This window comes from Brassica oleracea, chromosome C8, assembly GCF_000695525.1.
Source record: "Brassica oleracea var. oleracea cultivar TO1000 chromosome C8, BOL, whole genome shotgun sequence".
NCBI classification, from domain to species: domain Eukaryota; kingdom Viridiplantae; phylum Streptophyta; class Magnoliopsida; order Brassicales; family Brassicaceae; genus Brassica; species Brassica oleracea.
The window spans coordinates 224,855-237,933 of NC_027755.1; the positions used below are offsets into that span (position 1 = coordinate 224,855).

The following is a 13,079-nucleotide window of genomic DNA, read 5'->3' on the forward strand; positions in this document are numbered from 1 at the left end:
GAAAACACATCTTTACTTGGTTGAAAAACGCTTTGCTTAAACCTTTTCATGAATTGTTTTACTTAAGCTGTGATTTGAAAGAGATTTGGTGTAGAAAAATGTATGAACCAAAATTACTTAGGCCAAAGAATCAATTTGATTTCGTTCATGATGAGAATTTTTCAGATTTGGCATTGTTTTTTTCTTTCCCTAATCGTTTCACAGCTTGGCCTAATTTTAAAATTGATAAACCAATTTTTTGTGATCAGTTTACTTGCTTGATGCTTGCCCACGTGCTTGAAGATTATCGTAAGAGTTTGGATCATGTTTTTGATGTCTTAAGGATAGAGAAACCCTTTGATAATTTTTTTATCAGATTTGATGTGGTTTCTCTAGTTGTTTTGAATGAACAGGATAAGCATGATCCTTTCCCAAGGAGAGCAAGCAATAATGGACGCCAAAGGATTTGGAATTTCTTGATGAAAACGACTTCAAAACTCCAAGGAAGTTTCTGTCCAATATTTTCATTTACTGAGTTTCCCTTGAATTTTAATTCTTTTGTATCTGATTTCTTTGCTTTTGATATAAGTACAATGGATTTGAGGACAAATCCTTTTGAAGAGGGAGAGTATGATGTGACCCAGATCGAGCATCGACCGGCTCGGATCATGGATACGGCCCAAGGTGGTGTTCTTGTCAACCAGCTCGACCAAACCGAGGTTTTCATGTCGGATCATGCCAGTCTTGCTGCCTGTGATAGTCCATCTGATCATTCCGTCCATGCTGATCATAATTTCCCATTGGATCGTGCTAATCAGACTGTCCGTACCGTCCCATCCAATCAGCCCAACCGTACCGCACGTGCTGTCCACTGCATCGACCCACAGACGCCCGTAATGGAGCTCAGTCTTGAACCACGACCGAGAGATGGAATTGATCGACCCACATCACTTCTTTCCCAACAATTCCAACATTCTAAGACTGATCGTCAAGTCAGAATCCACTTGGAACGAAAAGAATGCAAAGATGTTCACAGATTTTCCCTTATCGCCCTTTTGGTGCATCCCGCGTGTCCCGAAGGCTGTACTGAAGTTCTTGCTTTAGTGTCCGAACCTCTGATGGATTTTTATCTTTCATATTTCACTAAGGCATGGATACTTGAGCTGTCCAAGGACTTGTTTCACAACAGTACACAACTTGGTTCAGCAGATCATCCGATAGTTCAGTCCGTTCGTGTTAATCACCCGACAGGCCGTGTGAATCGTCCTGATCACGTCCTGATCCTTACACCAAGTACCAGCACGACCAGAATGAACCTGGACACAAGGAGAAGTCACTTTGACCAGTATTCATCAATTTCACCAACTTTGACTCCCTTTATTATTTTCTAGTCAATGTTGTCTTTTCCTAGGTTTGTATTTCCCATAATTGTTTATGGCTTCCTTTGACTACTAATCCTATATATATGGCTCATAAGCCACGAAATAAAAGAGATTTGTTTTCCCCTTTTTATGAGTTTATCTCTTTGTTCTTTGTTTAGAACACCTCTTAGTTTCTTGGTGAGGTTATCTCCAAGTTTCGATCCTTCTTTTGTTGGACCGGTGCGTCACATCCGGCAACGTTCGAATTCTGGTAGTATCAAGAGGTCTTTCCGCATCCTTTTGTGTCACCATTCATCCCATCCAGTTCTCCTTTGGAGTTCATATCCATTCCTTATCAATCCAGTTGAGTGATTGTTCCTTAGGGTTCTTCAAGTGGTGTCAGAGCCATTTTGGCTGGTTTGTTTTCTTTCATCTTTCATCTTCTCATCTCTCCACGTTTTTCTTTTCTTATTTCTTGGATCCGGGCTGTTCCTTTATTCCTTGTGATCGTCTATTATTAAAAAAAAATATGGATAAAAGAAAAAAAAGTTTTGGCTTGAATCACTTTTGAAGAGAAATCCAAGGGGAGTGGTGGAAGAGAAACCCTGCTGGTTGAAGAGAAATCCAGCCTTAGGACAATTAAGGCGGATCCATATCAAAAATTTCTTCATCTTTCTTTCTCTTTTCTTTCTCCCACAAAAGTTTGTTTTGGGTTTTTATTTCTGAATTTTGACTACCTATCATCCTTTGAACCAGTGGAAAGAACTCTGAGTGATCACCTAAAAATGTGAGCTAAACACTTTGAGAGTGTGAGGATTTTTATTTGCTAACTCTTTTGTTAAGTGTTTTCAGGATATTTGGACTTTTGGAAATAAGAAACAATTTGCTTCTAATGGGTTTGATTTTGTGCAGGAACAAAGAAACCAAAGGAAGAGACAAAACAGGTTCGATGATGATGAGAAGTGGGTCAGAATTGGTGATCGTCCCTTCACCAAAGCCAAGAGAAGCAACCGTGATGTGTTTGATCAGAATGAGCTTCAGACTTATGTCAGCTTGGAGAAGATGTTGCATAAGGAAATTCATGCTATCTGACAACTCAAAAAGAAGGGAAACACCAACACTTCTCCTGCACCAAAACAACAAATTAATTTTTCTTCTCTTTCAAATTCTGATTTGAAAACTAATGTGTTGTCTTCTAATAAAAGCAAAGCTGTGAAACCCACAAGCAAAGCTCATTCTACCAGGTGCTTCAAATATCACAGGATCGGTCATTATGCTAACAAGTGTCAAAAGAAAAGACCGTTGGTGACTTTTGAGAATGAGAACGTTGAAACCGAGCCAGAAAAGGAAGACCCATTGCCAATTTTCAATGACTTCACATATGAGCCAATGGAGGGGCTAGATGAAGAACAATTTCGTGGTCATCAAGCCAACCAAGAAGAATCATCTTCCATTCAAAAAACGGACCGAACTCAAGGTGAGCATTGTTCTGATTATGGTTCTTTTGCTTATAATCTTTTTCCTTTTAATGTTTCAGATTTGAGGACAAATATTTTTGAAGTGGAAGGAAATGATATGCCCGGGTTCGTGGATCAGTCCATTGGAGCCGGCCAGCATGGAGATCATGACGTTCTGAACAATTTGACCGAGGTTCGTTCATCCGACCATACCGATCAAACTGACCGAGCCGTCCCGCGTGCGTACCGATTGGAGCTTCGGATGGAACCACGTCCAGACGACCGATTTAAGGAGCATATGAAGTTATACTAAATTAATTGATAAAAAATAGAACGATACCCATGTACCATGAAAGAGAGTTTAGAATACATTACTACAAATTTATTATTTGGTTAGAAATTAAAAAAAAACAATAAAGATTATTGGCTTCAGTATATTAATCTTTTACCAAAAAACTGAATATTTTATAGGGGGTTAAACACATAGATTTTAAGAAAATTTCAAAAAGTATGACAATATTGTTTTAATGCATAGTTGTATCATGAAATAACATATGATGATGGTCAGAGAGGTTTGGAACCTTTGTTATCTCCGTTTTTCTAGAATAACGATTTTATTGTGGTTTGTCAATTATTTTAGGGAGCATATGAAGTGTTACTAAATTAATTGATAAAAAAATCAAATGATTCCCATGTACAATGAAAGTTAGCTTATAATACATTAATACAATTTATAATATGTTCAGAGTGGTTTGGAACATTTGTTATATCCGTTTCTCTAGAATAACAATTTTATTGTGGTTTGTCAGCTAATTTAGGGAGCATATGAAGTTTTACTAAATTAATTGATTAATAATAGAACGATCCCCATGTACCATGAAAGAGAGTTTATAATATATTAATACAAATGTAGAATGTGGTTAAATTTTTTTAAAATAACACTAAAGATTATATAGGCTTCAGTATATTAACTATTTACCGAAAAATTGAATATTTTGTTGGGGTTAACACATAGAGTTTGAGAAAAATTCAAAAAAATATGACAATATTGTTATAATGCATAGTTGTATCATGAAATAATATATGATGATGTTCATAGAGGTTTGAAACCGTTGTTGTCTCCGTTTCTCTAGGATAGCGATTTTATTGAGGTTTGTCCACTGAATTAGGGAGCATATGAATTTTACTAAATTAATTGATAAAAAAATAGAATGATACCCATGTACCATAAAAGATAGTTTATAATACATTAATAAAAATGAAGAATATGGTGAGAAATTTAAAACAACACTAAAGATTATAGGATTACGTATATTAACCATTTACCGAAAAACTGAATAATTTGTAGGGGTTAACACATAGATTTTGAGAAAAAAAATTCAAAAAATATAACAATATTTTTTAATACATAGTTGTATCATGAACTAACATATGATGATGGTACGAGAGGTTTGGAACCTTGGTTATCTTCGTTTCTCTAGAATATCGATTTTATTGTGGTTTGTCCACTGATTTAGGGAGCATATGAAGTTTTACTAAATTAATTGATAAAAAAATAGAACGATGCCCACGTACCATGAAAGAGAGTTTAGAATGCATTAATACAAATGTATAATATGGTTAGAAATTTTAAAATAACACTAAATATTATAGGCTTCAGTATATTAACCGTTTACCGAAAAACTGAATATTTTATAGGGGTTAACATATAAATTTTGAGAGAAATTCAAAAAATATGAAAATATTGTTTTAATGCATAGTTGTATCATGAACTAACATATGATGATGGTCATAGAGGTTTTGAACCTTTGTTGTCTCCGTTTCTTTAGAATAGCGATTTTATTGTGGTTTGCCCTTTGATTTAGGGAGCATATGGAGTTTTACTAAATTAATTGATAAAATAAAAAAGAACGATGCCCATGTACCATAAAAAATAGTTTAGAATACATTAATACAAATGGAGAATGAAGTTAAAAATTTTAAAATAGCACTAAAGATTATAGGCTTCCATATGTTTAACACATTGATTTTGAGAAAAATTTACAAAATATGATAATATTGTTTTAATGCGTAGTTATATCATGAACTAATATATGATGATGGTCAGAGAGGTTTGAAACCTTTGTTTTCTCCGTTTCTCTAGAATAATAATTTTATTGTGGTTTGTCTAGTGATTTAGGAAGTATATGAAATTAATTGATAAAAAAATTGAACGATGCCTATATACCATGAAATAGAGTTTAGAATACGTTAATACAAATGTAGAATGTGGTTATAAATTTTAAAATAATACTAAAATTTATAAGTTTCAGTATATTAATCATTTACCGAAAAACTAAATATTTTGTAGGGGTTAACATATAGATTTTTTAAAAAAATTCAAAAATATGAAGATAGTGTTTAATTGTATAGAATTTAGATCAATGGTAGCGCAAGCATCACTTTCACTACATAGAAAGTCTTGGAATCGATTTGATTATCGGCTTCAATGGTTTCATACGGGTTGGAGAACACGTCCAAGTCAGAGATCCTGGGATGATGGATGATCACAAGGACGATGAGATGATCTCGTCCTCTTCCACCAAAGAGCAAATCCATACTCCTCTCGAGACTCGACAAAGCATATGCAGAATGGGGAATGCGATACGCGTCTTATCTAACCTTGGCTTCACGGTGACACTAGAAGTGATCATGGAGACTGTTAACCTCAGTAACTCAAAGAATATCGACACTCACGACATGCTTGGTTCAGAGTTTCACGTTGTGGTTTCAGAGAATGAAGCTGAAAGAAGACGTGAAAAGAGAAAAAAGTGAATCCCTCATTTGAACTGTCATCAAAGAGCTTGAGTTTTTTATGTTGCTCATTCAACAGAGACGTGTAACATATTTATAAACATATGTTAATCATATATAACAGGATAAAAAATTTCTGTAAAACATGATTTTAACAGTTGTTGTAATAAGATCCACTGATATTACTGGAAAAAAATGCTTACATATAAATTTCCAAAATTTTAATAAGATCATGTTATAATATGCCTTTTTGTGTAGCATCCATCATTGGCTTATTTACGTACAATCAATCATATAAGATAGAAGCCGAGTGACACCAGATTCGACTCCTCCTTGAGGCAACAACACTCAAACCTGTAGCGTAGGCCTCAAGTCTATTGGTCCTGCATAAACCGGTTTACCCCATCCAAAATCTGCAGCCTCATACATTTCAAACCAGCTTTGTTCTGACCATAATGACTTAGATTGTTAACATCATTGTGGATCTCATCGACCATTGTGGGTTCATGATTTGGGTTCAAGCCGTAAAGCAAAAGGGTACTAGAAGATCTGGTTACGTATGTATTAATCAACAATGATTTGTCTATATAATGAATACTGCACCGTCTCTATTATAAAGAGACCTATGAACATAAATTCAAGGCATGGATATATTTTCAAAAAAAAAAAAAATGTCGATTTTAATTTCGTTAAGATTCTTATTACGATTTAGGAGGACGTGAAGAAAACCGAACCGGTTCAAAAGTGAAATCAAATCTTTTCGAGTTACACTTACTAGTAGTTATATTGCCGCGTCTGGTGAGAGTATTCGACCACAAACCAAACAAACACAGAGTCCCAAAATGAGTGTGTTAATCTTCACGTGCTTGGACCATGTTATTCTTCTAGGGCTAGACTACTTTTGTGTGTGTTCTTGGTGATTGGAACTTCTTGCCTTGGCTTTCTTGCAAAGCCAAATTTCTTTTTTCATAATCCTAAATTTGGTCCACTAGGACCACTACCCTAGTCTCTTACAACGAATAATGAAAAACATTTACTTTTACACAATAAAATGTATTATACAATTTACAGCCAAGATTTAATTACAAATGACAAAATTTGGCAAGTATTACAAATGTTGACCATCTCATGCATATGTTTGTGTTGTTAAGACTTGTGGTCCAAGCTCTTTTCCATTTTTTTGCCTCAATTCAAACGTTTTCTCATTTTACATACAAACACAGCAAACAACAGGTTGCTGTCAGAACCAAAATGAGTAAGAAAAATAGAAATACAAGTTATGTCTCTGTTTTTACCTTCTACCAAATTTACTAGAAAGAATAGAAAAAAAAATTGTCCAACTTTTACCAACTATTTTAGTTAACTATACAACGCACACATTATAAGATTTGAGGACTATTTACTTTTTGACTAAGCTCATGTGTGTTATATTGACCATTAACCATATTTCTTATACTATTAAAATACTACTACTATTTCGTTAAATGTATCACTTAATAAAAATCAAACTGTCACGCTAATTTTGCCGTATAAAAGCACATCTTTGGATGTATGTATATAAATCGATAAAAAATATAATCAAAATATGTAACAATGGTACCAGTACAAAAAATGAAAAAAGTAATGATCCAACCACAAACTGACGTGTCACAGAATTCTGGCTCGTCCAAGCTGTCAGTCGAGACTGTAGAACTGAACGCACACACAAGTCACTTGACCAGACCGACCTTTTGGCACCGAACCTGCTGTCTGTTTCAATTCACTGACACAACCCAAATGTTAAAAAACTTTCTTAATTTAGCATTCTTTTTTTTTTTTTTTTTTTTTTTTTTTTTTGTCATCAGCATTACAGACTCATGTTGACTCTGTGAACCAAACCGGGTGAGCCGAATCCATGTGAACGACAAAAGACGATTGCTTCCTAGCACTGCGTGCCAGACTATCCGCCTTTGAATTTTGCGTCCGTGGTACATAGATAATGTCATTCTTTCTTTTTGTCGGATTCTATTAATTTCATATCGTCTTCTATGACAAGCCATCAAACAAACAAAAAAAAGGCAGAAAACGAGTAAAGAGGAGGAAGAATATTTCACCTCTTGTTTTGCCTTCCTCCTCAAGCCACTCTTTTCTCTTCCCTCGAAAAACCTTTTTTATCCTTTTTAATAGTTTGATAATCCTCCATTAAAGCCTCTCACGGAAGCTCCCACGAGAATACCTCTGTTTCCCACCACACAGCTTCACTTTGATTAAAAGGAAATATGTATATTGACTTCTGTGTCACATGAATTACATCGGCGTTCTCTTTATACAAAGGTCGTGAAAGGAAATATGTCAAAAACCATATATACGAATGCCTAAAATATAAACCGACTTTATAGATTTTCTCAGTACTTTCCATTTCTTATATATATAAATATTATCATAGTCTCTGTTTCTTGAAGCTGAAACAGCTACTTTAGAAGAAGAAGATGAGATTTACACAGTTGCTTTGGTGTTTACTGCTTCTACTTCGATTCCGATTCTTAGCGGAGGCGATTCTCGACCCTGTTGATTTCTTGGCTCTGCAAGCGATTCGTAAATCTCTCGATGATTTGCCAGGTTCCAACTTCTTCCGGTCATGGGACTTCACCTCCGACCCCTGCGGCTTCGCCGGCGTCTACTGTGACGGAGACAAAGTGGTTTCTCTCAACCTCGGTGATCCCAGAGCCGGATCACCCGGTTTATCCGGTCGAATCAACCCGGCGTTAGGCAAACTCTCTGCTCTCACGGAGCTCTCCATTGTCCCCGGCAGAATCATGGGTGCTTTACCGGCGACCATCTCTCAGTTAAAAGACCTCCGTTTCCTCGCTATCAGCCGGAATTTCATCTCCGGCGAGCCTCGGCGAAGTTCGCGGTCTCAGAACACTCATTTTGAGCTACAATCAGCTCACCGGAACCATTCCGCCGGCGATCGGATCTTTACCGGAGCTCTCCAATTTGATTCTCTGCCACAATCACTTAACCGGATCAATCCCTCCGTTTCTCTCACAAACTCTAACTCGAATCGATCTAAAACGCAACAGCCTCACCGGTTCACTCTCTCCCGCGTCTTTCCCTCCGTCGCTGCAATACCTCTCACTGGCATGGAACCAGTTAACCGGACCAGTGGACCGGGTTTTACTTCGATTAAACCAGCTTAACTACCTTGATCTCAGCTTAAACAGGCTAACCGGCACAATTCCCGGTCGAATCTTCGCCTTTCCAATTACAAGCCTCCAATTGCAACGCAATTTCTTCTACGGATTGATTCAGCCAGCGAATCAAGTGACGATTCCAAACGTTGATCTGAGCTACAATAGATTCTCCGGTCAGATATCTCCACTTCTCTCAACCGTCGAAAATCTCTACCTGAACAGCAATCGGTTCACCGGAGAAGTCCCGGCGATCTTTGTGGAGAGGCTGTTATCAGCGAGTATACAGACGTTGTATCTGCAGCATAACTTCCTGACGGGAATACAGATTAGTCCGGCGGCGGAAATCCCGGTGAGCAGCTCACTGTGTTTGCAGTATAACTGCATGGTTCTGCCGTTAGAGACGCCGTGTCCGCTTAACGCCGGCCCACAGAAGACTAGACCCACGACACAATGCAACGAATGGCAAGGGTAATGCGTCGTATTACACTTTCTTGTGGAGGATTTTTCGGTGATAATATTTATATATTATATAGTTCTTATTTCATTTTATTATAGTTTTTTTTTTGAGGGGCAATGTGTTGAAAAGGGAAAGAGAAAACAAAAACGATTTGTGAATTCGTTAAGTGAATTCAATTTAATGTATAGAAGTAAGAAATATATTAAAATTGTATGGGAATAAAGTGATTTGTCATAACAATCCATATATATGAAAACATCATATCTCTTTCTAAAAACTATCAACTAATTCAAGTTAATCTTGTTGTAAATTAAATGATTTAATGTACCTGTAAATTATTTTCTCAATTTAATTAACCTTTAAATATTTTTTGCTTAGTTTGTCAATAGTTATTTTAATCATAACATTTAATATCAGTAATGCACTTTTATATATACTTGTATGTACTAATGTGTCTTTGTATTAATTCTAATCTATACTATAAATTTAGAAGTGAATTTGCTTATTTTCTTCTCGGTTTTTGTTTTGTGAGCCCATTTTTATGCTTGCCGTAAATTTTAGTAGATAACAACATATATTCAACACAAACAAACAAAAACAAAAGAAAACCAAGCGATTCCCGGTCGAATCTTCAACTTTCCAATCACAAGCCTCCAATTGCAACGCAATTTCTTCTACGTATTGATTCAGCCGGCGGATCAAGTGACGATTCCAAACGTTGATCTCAGTACAATAGATTCTCTGGTCAAATATATCCGCTTCTCTCAAGCATCGAGAATCTCTACCTGAACAGAAATCGGTTCAGTGGAGAAGTCCCAGCGAGCTTCGTGGAGAGGCTATTATCGGCAAGCATACAGACGTTGTATCTGCAGCATAACTTCCTAACGCGAATACAGATTAGTCCTGCGGCGGAAATCCCAGTGAGCAGCTCGCTAACTGCATGGTTCCGCCGTTACAGACACCGTGTCCGCTTAAGGCCGGCCCACAGAAGACTAGGCCCACTTCACAATGCAAAGAATGGTGAGGGTAATGTGTCATATTACGCTTTCTTGTGGATGATTTTTGGGTGATAATATTTATATATTATATGGTTCTTATTTCATTTTGTTATAGTTTCTTTAAGTGAATTCAATTTAATGTATAGAAGTAAGGAATACGTTAAAATTGTATGGAAATGAAGTGATTTGTCATACCAATCCATATATATGAAAACATCATATCTCTTTTTAAAAACTATCAACTAATTCAAGTTAACCTTGTTGTAAATTAAATGATTTAATCTTCCTGTAAATTATTTTCTCAATTTAATTAACCTTTCAATATTTTTTGCTTAGTTTGTCAATAGTTATTTTAATTATAACATTTAATATCAGTAATGCACTTTTATATATACTTGTATGTACTAATGTGTCTTTGTATTAATTCTAATCTATACTATAAATTTAGAAGTGAATTTGCTTATTTTCTTCTTGGTTTTTGCTTTGTGAGCCCATTTGTATGCTTGCGGTAAATTTTAGTAGATAATAACATATATTCAACACAAACAAATAAAAAAAAAAGAAAACCAAACGATTCCCGGTCGAATCTTCATCTTTCCAATCACAAGCCTCCAATTGCAACGCAATTTCTTCTACGGATTGATTCAGCCGGCGGATCAAGTGACGATTCCAACCGTGGATCTCAGCTACAATAAATTCTCCGGCGGGATATCTCTGCTTCTCTCAAGCGTCGAAAATCTCTACCTGAACAACAATCGGTTCACCGGAGAAGTCCCAACGAGCATACAGACGATGTATCTGCAACATAACTTCTTGACGGGAATACAAATTAGCCCGGTCGCAGAAATCCCGGTGAGCAGCCCGCTGTGTTTGCAGTATAACTGCATGGTTCCGCCGTTACAGACGCCGTGTCCGCTTAAGGCCTGCCCACAGAAGACTAGGCTACTACACAATGCAACGAATGGCGAGGGTAATGTTGTATTTCTTGTGGAAGATTTTACAGTGACAATATTTATAACATGGTTCTTCTTTTTTTTTTATCAAACTACTTGCATTAGTAAAAGAAAAGGTCTTCACTCCAAAGGAGGTACATCCGCACATAAGAGAGCCGACTTTGCCACATTGTCGGCCTCCATGTTTTGTAAATGAGGAACATAGCAGAAAAAAATAATATCAAATAAGCGACATAGATGATAGATGTCAAACATAATGCCATACAACACCGGTCTTGATTCCTTAGCCTTCAACAGAGATATGAGGACCAAGGAATCCGAGAGGACGGTAAGGGATTGAATGTTGGACGACGCAGCCGTCATGACTGTCGAACGCACAGCAAGGGATTCAGCTATGAGAGCTGATGTTATAAAACGAAGAGAGTAACTGATAAGTGGGGGGTGATACTAGGGTGGATCCTTTGAAGATTCCTCCTACACCGCAGGTTTCTGTCTCCTTTCTCTAGGCTGCATCCACATGGCATGTGACTCCAGTGAGATGGGGGGAATGTTGGGTGGATTTATGTGGCGTGGGGCTTGGGCCTGGGACGTAGCGCCATCATATTGAGCTTCTTGCCACTCCTTGGCATCTTTGATTGCTCTGTGTATCACCTCTAAACGACGATGATGTTGGGAGATGATTCTAGTATCTCAACTGTGATGTTGTCCTTCCATAACAGTGTAAGTCCGCCTCCTGTCCCTAATGGAGGTACCGAAAAGTAGTGTGGGTATTGAAGAGAACGGAGCTTAGATTTAATGAAGGGGAGATGATTCTAGTATCTCAACTGTGATGTTGTCCTTCCATAACAGTGTAAGTCCGCCTCCTGTCCCTAATGGAGGTACCGAAAAGTAGTGTGGGTATTGAAGAGAACAGAGCTTAGATTTAATGAAGTTATCGTCATTTTTCGTCTCCAAGAGGAACATGATATCTTGGGAGATACTCTTGTATATCTCCTTGATCCTGCGAATTGTAAAGGGGTTCCCAACCCTTGAAAATTCCAGCTCATTATAGCTAAGGAAGAGATGGAGGAGGGGACCGAAAACCCGTCCCCATGATCCTCTTGGTCGGTATAGGTACCGAATTGTTACTCCCTGATGGTGCAGGAATGTTGCTAGGTCCAGGCTTGTCGCCCAGTCGGGAGTTCTTCTTCTCCATGCATAGCTTCTTGTGTGGTGGGTTTGCAGTCATGGTCGCATTAGTTCTTCTCACCTTAGTTCCAGGCATAGGGCTCCAAACTACTCTCTTTTTGGGAGTGATCTTCATTGTCTTGCGCTTAGTCCCTGCTTTGCTTGCAGTGGGAGCTACTTCCAGCGGGATTGCAATTGCACTAGCTAGTGCAGCTCGCATACACTCTCTGCTGCCCAGTGTAGAAAGGTCACCAAGCCTTTGAGAGGCTAGTGTTCTGTTGGAGCTCTGTCCAATGCCATCAGCTAGAGGAGAGGGCGCAATAGGGGTTCTGGTGTGGCGCAGCACAAGTTTATAAAAGACGAAGTTCGTTTAGTCTAGAGAATACCCGAACAACGACAAGTTCTGAGATCGTTGATTCACGAGAGAATGCCGAAATCAAGAGAAGAGATGAACTAGAAGTTCTTATGATTAATGAATAAAGCGTGATCTCAACTCACGTTACAAGTTCGTATAAATACATGAAAGAGATCCTAAAACCTAGGAGATAAAGACGACTAACTGTAAAGATAAATATAACGTCCTAAGAAAAGCCCAACTACTAATGCAATCCTAACTACTGAATCTAATAAACGAAACTGATTCCCTCCACAGCTAAGAGGCAACAGTCGCAAGGATGTTGAGAGGAAGGGATGTGCTGCATCAGGTCTCCCCAGGTAGGAGAAGATTCGCCTCTGAATCTT

The 13,079-nt window shown here is 37.5% G+C and overlaps 1 pseudogene; it reads left to right on the forward strand.

Annotated features, from left to right (window-relative positions):
- Positions 1-7,863: 7,863 nt before the first annotated feature.
- LOC106310353 lies at positions 7,864-9,457 on the forward strand (annotated as a pseudogene).
- The last annotated feature ends 3,622 nt before the right edge of the window (positions 9,458-13,079 follow it).